This window comes from Sorex araneus, chromosome 6 (genome assembly GCF_027595985.1).
Source record: "Sorex araneus isolate mSorAra2 chromosome 6, mSorAra2.pri, whole genome shotgun sequence".
NCBI lineage: Eukaryota > Metazoa > Chordata > Mammalia > Eulipotyphla > Soricidae > Sorex > Sorex araneus.
Genome location: NC_073307.1, coordinates 61153664 through 61173192, shown reverse-complemented (window position 1 = coordinate 61173192; position 19529 = coordinate 61153664). Strand labels below are relative to the sequence as shown.

The window sequence follows — 19529 nt, the reverse complement described above, 5'->3', positions numbered from 1 at the left end:
AGTGAAACTTTTTGTATCTTAGGAATGTGGGAAGGTGTTTGGTCTTTCCTCAAGTCTTTCTAGTCATAGTAAAACACATACTGGAGAGAAACCTTATGTTTGTACACAATGTGGAAATGTCTTCTATCGATCTAGGGATCTTACTAAACAGTGGAGAGAAACTTGATCAGTGTCTGCTATGTGGAAAGGCTTTCACTCTAACCTTAGGCCTTTCTGTGCTTAAGAGGATTTGTACTGGAGAGAGCCCTTATCTATGTGAGGAGTGTGGGACAGCCTTCCTTCATTCTTTAGTCTTCTCTAGGCAGAAGAAAATGCATACTGGAGAGAAACCATTTGTTTTTAAGGAATGTCAGAAGGCCTTTTCTCAGTCTCTAAAGATTGCTAAGCTCTGGGAAATTCATTGTGGGGAGAATCCGCAGGCCGTCAGACAGGTGGGAAACCTTCAGTATGTCCTCATAATTTACTCAGCATATTCAGTGTGGATAGAAACCTCATCAATGTCAATCATGTGGGAAGGCCTTCACTCTGTAATCTCAGGCTTTACTCTGCCTCTGAGAACTTATAATGGAGAGAAGCTTTATATATGTAAGGAAATTGAAAAGGCAATTTTTCAGTCTTCATCCCTTACTAGACATGAAAATGCATACCAGTGTGAAATCTTATGAATGTTAAGAATGGGGGAAGGCCTTTTTGTTCCACTCAGGCCTTAGGAGACAATGTTAAATTCATACTGGATGACATGCCCTAACCCTTCAGTAATACATGGTTTGTTTGTATAAGGAAGTGGGGTGACCCAATGTGGAGATATGGAGGAAATAATTCGAGTATTGTGGGACACACTTCCCATGACGTCAGCACATAAGGGAAAGGTACTTGCTTGTTATCACTCGGGTGCAGCAATGTCAGTGTCCCAGCATTTGGACTTGATGAGTCTGTTAGCTTGTAATTAATGGGCCCTAGTGATAGAAGCCCGGAAAATGGTGATTAAATTAGAATTAAATAAACAGGTACCAAATCCTCCCCTCACTTCATGCTGTCAAGGCTCACCTCTGTCTCATTCTTTGCTCAGACTCTGGCTTGGTTCACAGGCCCTGGTTTGGTTTGTGGGGATTAATGACAGAGATTAACCATGATGCAAACCCTTTGAAATTAGAAAAATGGCAAATCTCCATTCTTCAGGCCCTCTAGTAGTATGCTCTTGGGAGATTCACTGAGCTGTGCTCAGGACATCATCCTGCCTCTGAGGTCAGCAATCCACGTTTGGGGTGGACTCAGGGAAACTTATGTGTCCCTGGGGTTGGTGTCACATCAGCTGTGTGCAGGGAAGTACCTTACCTGCTGCAGCATCTCTGCACTGTCTATATTCAGGTTTCTTTAGATTTAGAAAAACATTAAGGAAAAAAATTCATAAAGTATTAAGTAAGCCGAATGGCCTTGACAAGTTTCTTTAATAGGGTGGATAGAGACACTTTGCATGGACTTTACTGTGCATAGAAAGACATTTGTCGGTTTTTGATATGATCCAGAGGCCCCTGAATCAGATGTTTTACAAATGGTGGGAACATGAGAGATTCACCAACATCCACCCCCATCTCAGTAGGAAATTCCACGTAACTGTGATTACTAGTAATAAAGGGTAAACCTGGCTTCCAATGACCTCAATTCAGCAGTAGTGAGGGGAGAAAAAGAAAGGTCAGACTTTTGCTTGGAAGCAGTAAAGTTCCAGCAATCTAATATTCACCAGAATGGAAAACACCATTGGTATCTGTCCAAAATGCCAAACAAGGACACAAAATTACAAGTATGGTGTACTGACTGTTAGCTTCACGTATGCGTCCATTCTGGGGTTGGTCCTCGTGCCCCGTTTTATACTTCATGTCTGTAGTAACTGATTTGCATTTCTCTTTCCACTATATATAATCTATAATCTATTACTATCGAGCTATGTTCTTTGCTTCAAAACAGAAAAGCCATTAAAGCTGTACTCTTGATATTTGAGAGTTAATTGAATCTGAAATATATATACTCCCGGGCATAATTACTTGGTCATAATTAATTTGCTCAGTCTTCAGTTGCTGTAGTTTTTAACAGCCCAGAAAGCTGAATCCACAGAGAATCTCTGGATGGACCTGTGGCAAGCAGCAAAGCTCCCCTGTCTTCAATATGCAATAGTCTAGAAATCATGAAGCACTATATTGTTACAAGCCATCATGACCTAAAAGACCCGACCCCATAGGGTAGGGGAAGCTAAACTGTTCCAAGGATTCCATGTGGAATTTATGGTAAAAGCCCATCCAGCTTTTAACCTTGCTCCTGGACCCCAGAGAAGCAAGATTTTGAGAATATGTTTCTTTCTGTGTGTATCCAGATAACTGCAAATATTAATAAGAAGTAAACTTAATTATTTCATATGTACTAGCAGGTTAAGAGCAAAGCAAGATAGATGCTTGTAGCCCCTGAGCAAACTTCTCAGTATAGTCTCAGACAGAACGTCTCCTAGACTTAATTCCCCAAAAAGAAATGCCTCTGTTGAAATGGTTGACCTGTAAATGGTGACTCACAACAGATGCAGTCCTGTACCTCAACACTCTCACATGTTCTATAAGTATGCTGTTCGGTTCTGAATTAAAGGGCCACTGTGCCGTGGTCCATTGTTCATCAATTGTTGTGGTTGCCGTCTCTTTGTGCCTCTGGTGAGACGGAACATTGAATGCGTCCTACCATGGGACCTACCGTCAGATGGAGGCGGGGATGGCTGTGTTCCTTTCTGACGCTCAGTTTTCTTCACATCTGGCAACCCGGGGTAGGCACCGCAGAATTCACACTTGAGTACTTTTTGTCGTTGTTTTGTTTCATTAGCACAGTGGGTAGGGCTTTTGCCTTGCACATGGCCGACCCTGGTTCGATTCCTCTGCCCCTTCACAGAGTCTGGCATGCTACCCAGATATTCTCAGCTGCACAGCAGAGCGTGGCAAGCCCCTGTTTGCCAAAAAAGTAATAACGAGTCTCACAATGGAGACATTACTGGTGCCCACTCAAACAAATAGATGAGCAATGGGATGACCCTGCAGTGTTCGTGGCTTATTCCTGCCTCTGAGCTCAGGGATCACTTCTGGCAGGGGTCAGGGGCCCATATATGTGCTCGGGTACTGAACCTGGGTCAGCCAAGTGCAAGGTGAATGCCTTACCCGTTGTGGTAACCACTCTGGTCCCTAAGATACAATATTCATGACTTAAAAGTAGACTCACTCTAGAATCTCCAGTTGTCAGACACACATAACGTGGTTTAGAGTAAATTCCCTGGATGTTTATATAATTTTGTGATACAGCACACCATGGTGTGGTTTTCAGAAATATTCCTGCATGGCAGGAGCGAGTGCTAGATGAGGCCCATGCAGATGTGCTGACTTGGGATTCCAGTGAATCATGAGCAGGACAGGCCCAGGGCCAGCAGGTCAGAGCTGGGACTGCCTGGGGCTAACCTGAACCCCGAAGTGACCTTGGTCCCTGGAAAAAGTGCCCAGGCCCATGTCCCTGTCCACTCTGCAAGAGGGCAGCTGAAGGTTTACCCAAACCCACTTCTCTGTCCCCTGGAAAGGCCCTGTGAGTGCCCCCAGGGCAGAGCCCCAGTTGGGCTGTGGTCACTGGGGCCTGCAGGGGCCACATCTTCGTGGAAGCTCCTGTCCTTAGAGTTAGTCCCTGGCCTGAGGGACCTTCCTGTGGGGCCTGGGTGGAGTCCTGGGGCTCGGGCAGGGCTATGGTTTCCTCCCCTGTAGGCTGAGCTGAGGCTCCTGTCCCAGTACACTGTCGAGTCACAACCCACCTCTCTGTCCCCTGGACAGGCAGGAGTATCTGTCCGTGTCTCCCTGAGGATGGGTCTGTGAGCCGGTGTTGAGTCTCCGTCTGGTCACTACATTTCTGGCTCCAGTGCAAAGACTTCTGGTCAGGTGGGGGTGGGGCTGGCTGTGCTCCTCTATGGTGCTCACAGCTCAGTCCTTTCCTCGGAGCCTCCTCTGATCCACAGGAAAAACAAAGGCAGGAGATGGTGACGCACCCTCTGCTACACCGTCCTCAGGCAGGAGAGTGACAAGATGACACAGTGCAGTGACAGGTCACACTGGGACGACAGTCTTGGGTAGTTTCAGGAAGGAGAGATGGGATGTGGCTCCTGGCCTGATGACCGGCTCTCTGTTTGAGGCCACTTTTTTGTTGTTTATTTTGTTGATTTGAATGAGCCACATTAGTGGTGCTCAAGGATCACTCTTGTCAGGACAGGGACTGTGTGGGGTACCAGGGGTCCAACACTGATTACACTAATTTGGGTTGTTTTGTTTTGGTAGTTTCTGAAGGGGAGGGGCCTTCCCTGTAGTTCTCAGAGGTTATTTCTGGCTCGGTATGCAGGATTCCATCTGGCAGTGTTAGAGGGACCATAGGGGACGGCGGTATCACCAGTCCTACCCGCTGTCCTTAGACCCACTGTCATGTTAACCCAAATCCTGATGCTTTGGTTTCTTTCATGTTTATTTTTTTGCCACAGTGGAGGTGCTCAGGGCTTCCTCTTGGCTCTCTGCTCCAGATTCATGCCTGAGAGGCATCTGGGGACCCCAGTGTGAGGCGTATGTATGTACGCTGATGGCTACAAATGTCTCAGGCCCCAGGACTGGCGTTTGCCCTGTTTTGTCCTTCCAGCTCTGAGAGACTCGTCTGCTCAGTCACACAGTCTCACATTTACACGCTGCTGTGTGTGCAGTTCTGGGTATGCGTCTGTCCCAGGGAGTTGGTGCAAAGGGCCTCAGGGTCGAGTCACTTTTACCTATTTTGAGATGAATTTGGGGCAACCCATATATTTGTAAGGACTGTGGGAACACATTCAGTCTTCCTTATTACACAATGTAATATTCATACTGGAAAGAAAACTTACATATGTGAGCAATGAGGGAAGGCCTACATTATGCACTCATGCCTTAGAATCACAGGAAAATTCATCTTGGAGACAGACTGTACATTTGTAAGGACTGTGATAAGGCCTTCACTCAGACTTGGCGTCTTATTAAGCAAATAAAATAAAATCATACCGGAAAGAAACCATATAATTGACTTGTGGTAAGGCCTTCACTCTGCCCTCTAGCCTTACTATGCATTTAAAAAGTCATAGTGGAGAGAAATCTTACATATGTAAGGAATGTGCAAGCCTTCACTCAACCTGTAACCCTTACTAGCCACGTATACCGGAGAGAAATCTTGTGTTTGTATGTGTCCGAAGACCTTTGCATACTTGCACACTCCATGAGTTGATACCTTCAGAACAGCACCCCCAGCGTTTTGTTTGGACCAGGAGTGTTAGGGGGCTGCAGAAGTGCAGCCAAGAAACAAATAATCCAGGTAGCGTGTGACAAACTTCCAGTGACATCATTGCTATAAGGGAAAGGTACTTGCTGATTCTCACCTGGGAATCAGCAATAGCAGTGTCCCGGCGTTTGGATTTCATGTACGTTGACTTGTAAATAATGGGACTTGGTGATGGATGTCCGGATTAAGGTGATTAAATAAAACTGCATTGTACTGCAGTGCCGTCCTGTTGTTCATTGGTTTGCTCGAGCTGCACAAGTAACGCCTCCATTGTGAGACTTGTGCTTACTAATTTTGGCATATCAAATATGACATGGGTAACTTCTCAGGGTCTGCCATGGGGGTGGGATACTCGTTAGTTTGCCAGGCTCTTCGAGAGGAATGGAGGAATCGAACCCTGGTCAGTTGTGTGCAAGGCAAAAATGCCCTACCCACTGTGATATCGCTCCAAGAAGTAAATGTAAATAGGTAATATCTCTTAAATATAAATAGATATCACTGTCATCCCATTGTCCATAGATTTGCTTGAGCTGGCGCCAGTAACTTCTCCATTCGTTCTAGCCCTGAGATTTCAGCAGCCTTCCTTTATTCCGCATTCCCAATGAAAGAGATCCATCAATGTTTCCATTTTGGGAAATTGAATAAGCCACTTGGAGCTTGCCAGGCTCTGCCATGCGGGCACAATACTCTCAGTACTATCTTTCAGATATAACAATATTCACATAAATTTATTTTCTGCATCTATTTGATATTGCACATTTGTTTTCTCATCAATTTTAATCCGAAACTTTTTTTTTTAATGTTATTTTACCTTAATCCGAAACTTTTTAACAACAGTTTTAGCTTTTTGTCTTTAGTAAATTAAATGCATACATGCATAATCACCCCTCACTCGGGACTGCTAAGATTCACCATTGTCTTAGTGTTTGCTCTGGTTCTGTCTTGGCTCAGAGACCCTGTTTTGAAGGGGTTTATGGAAGATATCAACCACAGTGTTGCCGAGACTCATAAATCAAAAATGAGCCAAACCTTCATTGTTTAGACCTTCCTGCTTTATGCCTGAGGGACTGTGGTCAGGCCTGCACCTGGCTCTCAGCTCACGGCTCAGTCCCTGGGAGAGTTCGAGCACGTCATGGATACTGGGGTTGGAATGCAGGTTGCCCATATTTACAAGCACCTTACCCGCTTTATCTTCTCTCTGCATACATAGCATTCAAGATATTATTTCAGACTTTCATACGGATTATGGATGTATATTTCCAAAAGCTATCATCTTAGGAGAATGGCCCTGGCAATGTTCTTTAATAGGGTAGATGGATTGGAGGCCGGAGCGATGGCACAGCGGGTATGGCATTTGCCTTCCACGCAGCCAACCCAGGTTAGATTCCCAGCATCGTATAAGTTCCCTTGTAGCCTAGAATCCTAGAAATGGGGCTTTCTCGAAAGACTGTGTTCTTCCAGCCTTTTCCCCTTTCCAGTGTCTGTCCAGCTCTCTGGGCTGCTGCTAGGCCAGTTCCTCTCTGCATCTCCAGGGCTGGCTTTGGAGTCACTGATATCACCCCATCTTGATAATTCGCCAGTGTCAGGTGTCTTGTACCTACCTGCCTGTTTTACCTTCAATCAACACACCCGCATTTTTATGAGGGACTGTGATAGCATTGGTTCAATGTTTAACTGACCAGTACAGGATCAGGGGTCTTCTTCCCCCTCAGCTCCCCACTCTGTGGCCCACCGCCCCATCAGCTGTCTCTCCACTCCTTTATTTAGTCTGTTCCCTTTGCACCACCAGTTCAGCTGGGTTCTCTAAATATGAGCCATGGCCCTTTAAGGCCCCTGGCAGACACGGAAGTGACATCACAGAGGGCCCTTCCGGAATCCTTTCTATTCTAGCTGTGGTTGCCTGGCTCTGTCTGCCGTTAGTGTCCTGGGTAGTGTAGGAATTGAAGCCCGGCGTGAAGGCCAATTTTGTGGCAGGACCGGAGCGGCCTTCTGGGAGTGCTCGAGCCTCCCCATCTTTGCACTGTAAAAGGCAAGGCCCCACCAGATTGGGGGGCGAGGTCGCGCTTGTTTTTCACTGGTTCCGATATCAGGGGGTTTCTGAGATGTGGCGAAGGCTTTCAGGGATCCAGAGGCTTTGGGCGGTGCAGTGGGGGCTGTGCCGGGGTTCAGGGATCGCGAGTGTGACCGAGTGATCACAGGGGCTCCCCTTGGCCAGGATCACCTCCAGTTCTGGAATGGTCTGAGGCGGGTGGGTGCGGGGCTACAGGGCCTGCAGTGGGCGGGGCTTAGCCCTTCCGAACCTGCCAGCACTGGATTGTGCTCGGCCCTGTCAGGAGCCCTTTTCCCTGGCATCACGAGTAGAACCTTCAGACTCACTTCCACGGGCAGGGCCGTCTGCAGCAGGAGACCCAGTTATCCTCTCTCCTTTATTGACTGCCGTGTTGTAGCGGGGCCACCCGTGTCTTAGTCCCTGCACGTGCTTGGGTTTGCAAGTGAAAGTTTTTCCTTATTGTTTTGGTTGGGCTTGTGTACCATATCAGGAGATGCTCAGGGTTTACATTCGGCTCTGCACTCGGGAATTCTGCTGATGGTACTCGGGGACTCCAAGGGATGCTGGGATTGATCTGGGTTGGCTGCATGCAAGGCAGATTCCCTACCCACTTTACTGTCTCTCCTCCCTACTTTTGTGTTATTTTCCACTAGGTCAAGAATTTCTGCTTTCTAAGGTTTAGTTTCAAAGAACCCCATACGGGTAATCCCTACTCTGTCTATCCGGTAGTTGGAGACCCCACAGATTCCCTGCTTACCTGATCCAAGACGAGAAACGGGAAAAAAATCAACTTTCCTGACCGGAAAGTACCCGGTCAGGAATAGTTGGAGTCTGGCCCTTTAAAACTCCGGCCGGAAGTGTGGGTGACGTCACAGAGTCCCTGCCTCAGGGTGGTGGAATTTCCGGTCGGCCTCCATTTTCAGAGCTTGGGGAGCGGGGTCTGAGGGGAAGGGGGTACCTGGGGCGGAGAGGGGTTCCTGGCGCGGTCGCTTAGTGCCCTAGCCGGCGGCCCTACCCAGGTCGCCCCCGCGTCCTGCTGAGGTACGTCCCGTTCGTTCCTGCCCTTCAGGGAGACGAGGGGGTTTCTGAGGGAACTTCCCTCAGGGCTGCGGGTGTGTGCGAGTCCCGGGGAGGCCAGGGCGCACCAGGCGGGGCTCGGGGTGACTCCAGGCTCAGCGCTCGGGATCCTCCGGGGTCAGGGGACCCCATGGATTGTCAGAAAAGGCCCCGCCCTCCCCGCTGCCCTGTCGCTCAGGCCCCAACCACAGAGAAAGAGAGACAAGAGGGAGCCTCAGTTTCCCCAGTTTCCCCGCAGGTCAGTGGGGCATGCGCGGCCGCCTCCCCATTGGTTCCTGCAGGGACACTCGGAGCTGCCGGGGGTCACAGGCTGCACTCAATTCCCGGCATCCCATATGGTCCCCTGAGCACCACCAGGAGTAATTACTGAGTGAAGAGCCAGGAATAACCCCTGTGCATCGCCAGGTGTGACCCAAAAAGCAAAAAAAAAAAAAAAAAAAAGCCGAGCAATAGGAGAGCAGACAGGGCTCTTACCTTTCATGCGTCTGAGGGGTTTGTTCCCCAGTACTCATAGTGTTCCTTGAGCACTGCCTGGTATCTTCCAAACTTCTTTTTGGCTGTTGTGGGCTTCTCTCCTACCTCATCTTTTAGTTTCCCTCTATTTGCTACGAACTTGGAGTTGATCAGGGACACTACCTCTCTGTCCACATGTCTCTGGATATAGGGGAGCCGTCCCATGTTACCCCAAGTAAAGCAGGTGCTCAGCCCTTGAGCTCCTTTCCCTGCACTGCTTGGGGAGCAGATGGGGTGGGGTTTGTCAGCACACCTGGCAGTGCTTGAGGGCTGTGCCCTGCTCTGCTCACAGGACCAGTGACAGTGGGTAACGGTGAAGGTCCCCGAGCTTCCATGTGGCCAGCATGTACTCCAGCCTGGTGTGCTCCTCTCCTGCCTCTCTGTTCATACCTTCATTGTAAGTTTTTAGATGTGAACACACTGAAAAACTTCCAACAAGAGGCTGTCAGCTGGAAACGAAGGGGTTGGAGTCTCTGAATAAAATTATAGACTTTAATCATTTAGATTTCTTTTGGGCAAATGTATGTTCCATCTACTTTTCTTACAGAGCATCACATAACTAAATGAGTAAAATGACATAATCTGTGAAAACTTGACCTGTAAGTTCTGATCATCCCAGGGTGTAGCGCAAAATAAAACAAACCAAAGAATTGAGCCTTGAGATTTATTGCTGCATTTTACATATCGCTGTTCGCAGACGACTTTATGCCTTTGTCAGAGGGGAGGGGAGTGGTGATCTCAAATCCAGCAGTACTCAGGGATTCAGGGTGTAAAGTTGAGTTGGACGGATGCAAACCTCGGAAATCACAGCCTGTTTTCAGCTCAGGTTCACACCAGGAGCTGCAAGGTCACACCAGGACCTGCCATGAACTGTACCAGTTGGGCCTTGTCCTAGACTCCACCGGCCTGCCAATTTGTTCTTATCAGAGAGTTCACAGGATTGATACAGCATTTGAACTGGAGTACGAGATAGGCCAGGAGTGCAGGCCCTGTCCTTGGAAGCAGACTGCCACAGCATAATAGTTTGATTTTCAGTTGGTCATTTCTGCGATGTTAATGGGTTACTTCTTGCTCTGCTCATTGATCACATCCTGCAAGATGAGGGGACTCCATAACCCACCACCCCACCCTGTCTCTGTGGCAGGGAATTCCGTTTTGTTTTGTGAGGTGATGGGAGGGTCACCCAGTATTTCTCCGGGATTCAGCATATGAAGTTAAGTCGGCCACATGCATGACAAGTGCCCTGCCCACTGTTTTTTCTTTCTGACACCTGAAAACCTTTGAAAGTGCTTTGAAACTGCAGTCTGTGCTGCATACTGGCATCATACTGGGAGCCCCAGCACCAGTAGACCTGCCATGGCCTCTAACTGCTGGACCTCATCTCTGTGCACCCCCACTCCCATCATGCCAGACTATGTTCCTCTCATGCGCCCAGGCCCATGCCCCATCCACTCTGCAAGAGGGCAGCTGAAGGTTTATCCAAACCCCCTTTTCTGTTCCCTGGAGAGTCCCTGTGGGTGCTCCCATGGCAGAGCCTTTAATGGGGCTGTGACCACTGGGGCCTGCAGCGGCCGCATCTGCGCAGAAGCTCCTGTCCTCAGAGTCCCTGGTCTTAGGGACCTTCCTGTGAGCCTGGGTGGAGTCCCGGGGCTTGACAGGGCTGTGGTTTCCTCCCCTGTAGGCTTAGCCGAGCGCTCCTGTCCCAGTACGCTGCCGAGTCACAACCCACTTCTCTGTCCCCTGGACAGGCAGGAGCATCTGTCCATGTTTCCCCGAGGATGGGTCTGTGAGCCGGTGTTAAGTCTCCGTCTGGTCACTACATTTCTGCTCCAGTGCAGGGACTTCTGGTCAGGTGGGGGTGGGGCTGGCTGTGCTCCTCTCTGGTGCTCACAGCTCAGTCCTTTCCTTGGAGCCTCCTCTGATCCACAGGAAAAACAAAGGCAGGAGATGGTGACACACCCTCTGCCACACCATTCGCAGGCAGGAGAGTGACAAGAGGACGCTGTGCAGTGACGGGTCACAGTGGGCCACGAGTCTCGGGTAGTTTCAGGAAGGAGAGATGGGATGTGACTCCTGGCCTGAGGACCGGCTCTCTGTTTGAGGCCACTTTTTTGTTGTTTATTTTGTTGATTTGAATGGGCCACAGTAGTGGTGCTCAAGGATCACTCTTGTCAGGATAGGGGACTATATGGGGTGCAAGGGGCCCAACGCTGATTACACTCATTTGGGTGTTTTTATTTTGGAAGTGGCTGAAGGGGAGGGGCCATACCCCATGGTTCTCAGAGGTTATTTCTGACTCAGTACGCAGGTTTCCATCTTGCAGTGTTAGAGGGGCCATATGGGAGGGCGGTATCACCAGCCCTACCCACTGTCCATGGACCCGCTGTCATGTTACTCCATCCTGCTGCTCTGGTTTCTTTCATGTTTATTTTTTTGCCACAGTGGAGTTGCTCAGGGCTTCCTCTTGGCTCTCTACTCCAGATTCACCCCTTAGGGGCATCTGGTGACCCTAGGTATGTGGGGTATGTATGTACCCTGATGGCTACAAATGTCTCAGGCCTCGGGACTGGCATTTGCCCTATATTGTCCTTCCAGCTCAGAGACTCACCTGCTCTGTCACACAGTCTCACGTTCACACGCTGCTGTGTGTGCAGTTCTGGGCATAGGCCTGTCCCAGGGAGTTGGTGCAAAGGGCCTCAGGGTCAAGTCATTTTTACCTACTTTGAGATGAATTAAGGATGGCTCTCATATTTATAAGGACTGTGGGAACACATTCACTCACTCCTTATTACACATAGCATATTCGTACTGGAAAGAAAACTTACATATGTGAGCAATGTGGGAAGGCATACATTATGCCCTCAAGCCTTAGAGTCACAGGAAAATTGATCTTGGAGACAGACTCTACATATGTAAGGACTGTAGGAAGGCCTTCACTCAAACTTGGCATCTTATTAAGCACAGAAAAAAATCATACCGAAAAGAAATCACATAATCAACTTCTGGGAAGGCCTTTAGTCTGCCCTCTAGCCTTACTATGCATTTGAAACATTATAGTGGAGAGAAATCTTATATATGTAAGGAATGTGCAAGGCCTTCACTCAATCTGTAACCCCTACTAGACATATGAAAATGTATAACGGAGAGAAATCTTGTGTTTGTAAATGTTGGAAGACCCATGTATAACTCTCAGGGCTTTTAGACATCATAAAATGCATAATGCATGAGTCGATCCCTTCAGAACAGCCTCCTCTATGGAAGAGAAGTTTTGTTTGGACCAGGAGTGTTAGCGGGCAGGATGAGTGCAGCCAAGAAGCGAATAATCCAGGTAGCGTGTGACAAGCTTCCAGTAACATCATTAATATATGGGAAAGGTACTTGCTGATTATGACCTGGGCGTCGTAGTGACCAGCATTTGATTTTGCGTGTATGTTAACTTGTAAATAATGGGTCTTTGCGATGGAAGTCAGGATTAAGGTGACTAAATAAAACTGCACTGTACTGTATTGTCGTCCCATTGTTCATTGTTTTGCTCGAGCAGCACAAGGAACGTCTCCATTGTGAGACTTGTGGTTACTGTTTTTCACATATCAAACAAGCCACAGGTAGCTTGCCAGACTCTGCCATTCGGGTGGCATAATCTCAGTAGGTTGCCGGTCTCCGAGAGGGACGGAGGAATCAAACCTCATGTGCAAGGGAAACGTCCTACCCGCTGTGCTATTGCTCCAAGAAATAAACATAAATAGATAATACCTCTTGAAGCAACAAAAAGATTCAAAAATTCTTAGAGAGTCTTAAAAATCCTGTAATCAGATATAACAATCTCTGTATCACTGTCATTCCATTGTTCATGGATTTGCTTGGGCGGGCGCAAGTAACGTCTCCATTAGTCTTGGCCTGAGATTTTAGCAGCCTAGCTTTACCTGTCATCCCCAACAGTGCTGCATTGGAGGCTCTTTCAGGGTCAGGGGATAGAGACCCATCAATGTTACTGTTCTGGCATATTAAATACTCCATGAGGAGTTTGCCAGGCTCTGCCGTGCGGGCAGGATACTCTCAGCACTATCTGTCAGATATAACAATATTCACATAAATTTGTTTCTACACATATTTGATATTGCAAGCTTGTTTTCTCATCAATTTTAATCCGAGACATTTTAAAAAGTTTGTGCTTTTTGTCTTTTGTAAATTAAATACATACATGTATAAATGCCCCTCACTCAGGACTGCCAAGTTTCACCATTCTCTTTTTTTTGTTGTTGCTTTTTTTTTTTTTTTTTGCTTTTTGCGTCACACCCAGCAATGCACAGGGGTCACTCCTGGCTCATGCACTCAGGAATCATCCCTGGCGGTGCTCAGGGGACCATATGGGATGCTGGGATTTGAACCCGGGTCGGCCGCGTGCAAGGCAAATGCCCTACCCGCTGTGCTATCACTCCAGCCCCATCACCATTCTCTTAATCTTTGCCCTGATTCTGTCTTGGCTCAGAGGCTCCCTTTTGAAGGGATATATGGTGGACATCAATCACAATGTTGCCGAGATCATAAATCAAAAATGAGCCAAACCTTTATTGTTCAGGCCTTCCTGTTTTATGCCTGAGGGACTGTGGTCAGGCCTACACCTGGCTCTCCGCTCAGGGCTTCGTCCCTGGGAGAGATCAACGACATCACAGATGCTGGGGTTGGAGTACAGGTTGCCCAAATTTACAAGCACCTTACCCGCTTTATCATCTCTGCATACATAGCGTTCAAGATATTATTTTAGACTTTGATATGGATTAAGGCTATATATTTCCAAAAGCTATCATCTTAGGAGAATGGCCCTGGAAATGTTCTTTAATAGGGTAGATGGGTTGTGGGCTGGAGCGATAGCACAGCGGGTATGGCATTTGCCTTTCATGCAGCCAACCTGGGTTTGATTCCCAGCATCCCATATGGTCCCTGAGCACTGCCAATGTGGCTTTCACAAGGGGCTGGGGTTTGCCAAAGAAAATTTACATTTTACCCTATTTTTGGTTTGCTGTTAATATTTTTTCCAAAGGCGTTCCACCCAGAGATGCTCAGGTTTGACTCCTCTCTCTGGACTCAGGAATTATTCCCTCGGTGCTCAAAGGGTTGTATCGGATGCGGAAGATTGGTTCGGGCCAGCAAGGCAAGCATCCTACCTGATTATCTGTTTTACCCCAAAATTGGTGTTTCGTTTAGGTCAGGAATTTCTATTCTCACACGTCAAGAAGCAAAGCCTCCGTCACTTCAAATCTCCCTGATCTGGTGACTCCCGGAGACTGCCCACTGGGTGAGTACATGGGTCATTTTGTTTCTCTGGGTTGTGTGTTTGGAGCAGATAGGGTTTTGTGGAGCTTTACTTGGGATCACTTGTAGTGTGCTTGGGAAGATTCTACTCAGCAATGCCAGGAGCCGTAGTACAGAGATTAGGGCACTCACCTCGCACCTGCCGAGCAAAAGCTGCGCCCTGCACCTCAGGATTCCTCATACCTGCTGAGACTGATCCCTGAGTGCAGAGCTAGAAATCACTCCTGAGCACTGCAGATTCTGGCCAACACACACACACACACACACACACACACACACACACACACACAAAATATGTGAGAGCAAAGACAGAGAAGAATGAGGATTCAAGAGAAACCATAGGCTTCTACAGCATAGAAAAAGCCATTAAACAGGGTTTTAAGGACATGCTCTATCACTGTTTAAATGTTTCATGTGACAATTTGTCTTTGCATGTGAACTTTTATTTTTTTCCCACTCCTTTGTTAATTTCCATTTAGTTGTCGCTGTACTTCTGGGCCACACCCTACAGTGCTCAGGCCTTACTCCTGACTCTAAACTCAGGGATCACTGCTGCCAGTTGCTCATAAGGTTTGCGCAGTTATTGGTCTTGGGTAAGCTATTAATACATGCTGTACTATCACTCTGTCCGCCAGAATAGAAGATTTCTAGTTAAATAATAGAAATAGTTCATATCATTGTCCTTCGTAAACAGCCAGATATGGGATACTTATACTCAACAGCCAACCTTGGTTTGGTTCCTCTGTCGCTCTCGGAGAGCCCGTCAAGCTACCGAGAGTATCCGCCTGCATGGCAGAGCCTGTCAGGCTGACTGTGGTGTATTTGATATGCCAAAAACCAGTAACAAATCTCACAATGGAGACAATACTGGTGCTCGCTTGAGAAAATAAATGAAAAACCAAATGACAGTGCTACAATTCACCCATTCAGGGGTTACTCCTGGCTTTGCACTCAGGAATTATTCCTGGCGGTGCTTCTGGGACCATCTAGGATGCCGGGGATCGAACCTGGGTTGGCCGAATGCAAGGTCAGCACTCTTCCCTCTGTACTATCGAGCAAATTGATGTACCACTGGACCACAGTGCTACAGTGCAATTCACCCACTGCTAAACTACTATATGACTACTCATTAGAGAGCAGGGAAGGGACCTTCTGTTCATGTGGCTGATCCATTTTTTTTTTTTTTTGCTTTTTGGGTCACACCTGGCGATACACAGGGGTCACTCTTGGCTCTGCGCTCAGGAATTACCCCTGGTGGTGCTCAGGCAGGGGACCATATGGGATGCTGGGAATCGAACCAGGGTTGGGCGCATGCAAGGCAAACGCCCTACCCACTGTGCTATCTCTCCAGCCCAATGGCTGATCCATTTTAGATCCCAGTTCAATTTAGTGCATAGTCGAACTTGAGCACTGTTTGAAGAGTTGCTGAGCACAGAGCTAGGAGCAGCATGAGAACACCAATGGCTATGAGCACACACAGTCACATATAAAGGAATATTGATTATAGATATAATACTTAAACATTCCCCAATTCCTAAGCCTGATTCTGGGTCACCCACAAAATTAGTTTAACTAATTCTGGGCATGTGATTCACTTAGTTTCTAGCTCACTCCTGTAACTGAATACATGAACAGTTGGAGCTCCTGCAACAATTGGAAGTTCAGTGCAATGTAAACAACAATCAAGGCTAGGAGAGTCCAGCTGGGAGGTGCTGACCCAGAATCCATGGTTGAAACCCCAGAAGGTTCCCCGAGCCCAGTGTGGAGTGATCCCTGAGCAGTCACGGAAAAGTGCTCAGCACTACAGAACATGCCCCCTCAAAACGGTTTAAATGAACGGAAAACATTGTGATTGTGATATCTGGATATTAACGCCCAGTGATTTCTGAGCATTATTTTTTTGTTGTGTTGGTTGGGGGTCAGGGTTGGGGTGCTTACTGGTGGGTATTTGCAAGGTAATCTTTGTGCATTTTATTCCCTTTGTGAAAATATAAAATCTTTGACTTCATACTCTGTCTATCCGGTAGTTGGAGACCCCACAGATTTCCTGCTGACCTGATCCAAGACGAAAAACAGGAAAAAAATCAACTTTCCTGACCAGAAAGTACTTGGTCAGGATTAGTTGCAGTCTGGCCCTTTAAAACTCCGGCCGGAAGTGTGGTTACGTCACAGAGTCCCTGTCTGAAGTGGGTGGAATTTCCAGTAGGCCGCCATTGTCCGAGCATGAGGAGCGGTTTGAGAGGAAGGTGGTGCCCAGAGCGGACAGGGGATCCCTGCGGGGTCGATCACTGCCATGGCCTGGGGTGGCAGCCCCACCCGGGTGGCCCCCTCGCCCTGCCGAGGTTTGTCGAGTTCGTTCCTGCCCTTCAGGGAGACGAGGGGTTTCTGAGGGAACTTACCTCAGGGCTGCCGGCGGGCGCGAGTCCCGGGGAGGCCTGGCCGCGCCCGGCGGGGCTCGGGGCAACTCCGGGCTCTGCACTCGGGATCCTCCGGGGGTCGGGGGACCCCGTGGGGTGTCGACAAGGCCCCGCCCTCCCCGCTGCCCTGTCGCTCAGGCCCGGCCACAGAGAGAGACAAGAGGGAGCCCCAGTTCCCCAGTTTCCTGCAGGTCGGCGGGGCGTGCGCGGCCGCCTCCCCATTGGTTCCTGCGGGGACACTCGGAGCCCCCGGGGGTCTCGGGCTGGGGCGGGGGGTCACCCGGGAATGTTCCCGGGCCGGTCCTTGGGGGGCCTCTTCAGTCATTGGGGTGATTATGTTTTCGGGGCAGGTAGCATATCACTGTCATTCCATTGTTCATGGATTTGCTTGGGCGGGCACCAGTAACGTCTCCATTAGTCCTAGCCCTGAGATCTTAGCAGCCTCTCTTTACCTGTCGTTCCCAACGGTGCTACATTGGAGGCTCTTTCAGAGTCAGGGGAATGAGACCCATCAGTGTTACTGTTTTGGCATATTGAATACGCCACGAGGAGTTTGCCAGGCTCTGCCGTGCGGGCAGGATACTCTCAGCACTATCTTTTAGATATAACAATATTCACATAAGTTTATTTTCTACACCTATTTGATATTGCAACTTAGTTTTCTCATCAATTTTAATCCTAGACATTTTATTTTATTTATTTTTTTTGCTTTTTGGGTCACACCCGGCGATGCACAGGGGTTACTCCTGGTTCTGCACTCAGGAATTACTCCTGGCAGTGCTCAGGAGACCATATAGGATGCTGGGATTCGAACCCGGGTCAGTTGCCTGCAAGGCAAACACCCTACCCGCTGTGCTATCGCTCCAGCCCCAATCCTAGACATTTTAACAACAGTTTGCGCTTTTTGTCTTTAGTAAATTAAAGACATACATGCATAAATGCCCCTCACTCAGGACTGCCAAGGTTCACCATTCTCTTAATCTTTGCCCTGATTCTGTCTTGGCTAAGAGGCTGTGTTTTGAAGGGACATCAACCACAATGTTGCCGAGAATCATAAATCAAAAATGAGCCAAACCTTCATTGTTCAGGCCTTCCTGTTTTATGCCTGAGGGACTGTGGTCAGGCCTACACCTGGTCAGGGCTTCGTCCCTGAGAGCGTTCACACATTCATGGATGCTGGGGTTGGAATACAGATCGCCCATATTTACAAGCATCTTACCTGCTTTATCATCTTTTTGCATACATCGCATTCAAGATATTATTTTAGACTTTGATATGGATTAAGCTATATATTTCGAAAAGATACCATCTTAATAAAATGGCCCTGGAAATGTTCTTTAATAGGGTAAATGGTTTGGGGGCTGGAGCGACAGCACAGCGAGTATGGCATTTGCCTTCCATGCAGCCAACCTGGGTTTGATTCCCAGCATCCCATATGGTCCCCTGAGCACCTTCCGGATGTGGGTATCAAAAGGGACTGGGGTTTGCCAAAGAAAATTTACGTTTTATCCTATTTTGGTTTGCTGTTTATAATTTTTTCAAAGGCATTACACCCAGAGATGCTCAGGTTTTACTCCTTTCTCTGGGCTCAGGAATTATTCCCTCGGTGCTCAGGGGGTCGTATCAGATGTGGAAGATTGGTTGGGGCCAGCTAGGCAAACATCTTACCTGATTATCTGTCTTACCCCCAAATTTTTTTTTTTGTTTAGGTCAGGAATTTGAATTTTTATTCTCACACGTCAAGAAGCGAAACCCCTCTCATTTCAGATCTCCCTGATCTGGTGACTCCCGGAGACTGCCCACTGGGTGAGTACAGTGAGTAGTTTTGTTTTTCTGGGTTCTGTGTTTGGAGGCAGATAGTGTTTTGTGGACAGGGGAGCTTTACTCAGGGATTACTTCTAGTGTGCTGGGGAAGATTTTACTCAGCAATGCCAGGAGTCGTATTACAGAGATTAGGGTGCATGCCTCGCACCTGCCAAGCAAAGGCTGAGCCCTGCACCTCAGGATTCCTCATACCTGCCGAGAATGATCCCTGAGTGCAGAGCTAGGGATCACTCCTGAGCACTGCCTTTTCTGGTCCAACATACACACATGAAATATGTGAGAGCAGAGACAGAGAAGAATGAGGATTCAGGAGAAACCATAGGCTTCTGCTGCATAGAAAAAGCCGTTAAACAAGCTTTTAAGGACACGCTCTTTGACTGTTTAAATGTTCATGTGAGAATTTGTCTTTGCATGTGAATTTTTCTTTTTTTCCCCCTCCTTTGTTAGTTCCCATTTTGTTGTTGCCGTACTTCTGCGCCACACCCTAAAGTGCTCAGGCCTTACTCCTGACTCTGAACTCAGGAATCACTGCTGCCAGTCGCCCATAAGCTTTGCATGGGTACTGGTCTTGGGTAAGCTGATAGTTTATGCTGTACTACCTCTCTGTGCCCCGGAATAAAAGATTTGTAGTTAAATAATAGAAATAGTTCATATCATGGTTCTTAATCAACACCCAGATATAGGATACTTATACGCTACAACACGCTGTTTGTACAGTTCTCAAATATATTGCTGCAAGACAGGAGCGAGTGCTGGGTGAGGCCTATGCAGTTGTGCTGATTGGGATTAGCGTAAGTCAGGACCCAGAAGAGATGGGTACTAACTGAACAGACCTGGGGCTGTACCTTGGGCTGACCTGGACATAGAAGTGACCCTGGGCTCCAGTAGAAATGTCCCATGCACGTTTCCCTGTCCACCCTGCCAGAGGGTGACTGAATGTTCATCCCTGCTGAATTCCTTTAGCTGCCCCATGGCAGAGCCACTTT

The 19529-nt window shown here is 48.0% G+C and overlaps 1 long non-coding RNA gene across 8 annotated transcripts in view; it reads left to right on the top strand.

The window, feature by feature from the left end:
• Positions 1–19529, top strand: part of LOC129405621 (uncharacterized) — a 44396-nt gene that overhangs the window by 8210 nt on the left and 16657 nt on the right. For 5 of the 8 annotated variants that reach the window (XR_008630698.1, XR_008630695.1, XR_008630699.1 and 2 more), the window contains 3 exons: positions 14195–14285; positions 18429–18525; positions 18991–19115. This is a non-coding gene — a long non-coding RNA (uncharacterized LOC129405621). Of the gene's footprint in view, positions 1–8360; positions 8441–14194; positions 14286–18428; positions 18526–18990; positions 19116–19529 lie in introns of those variants that run through there. The other 3 variants (XR_008630697.1, XR_008630696.1, XR_008630700.1) reach the window with 2 other exon arrangements.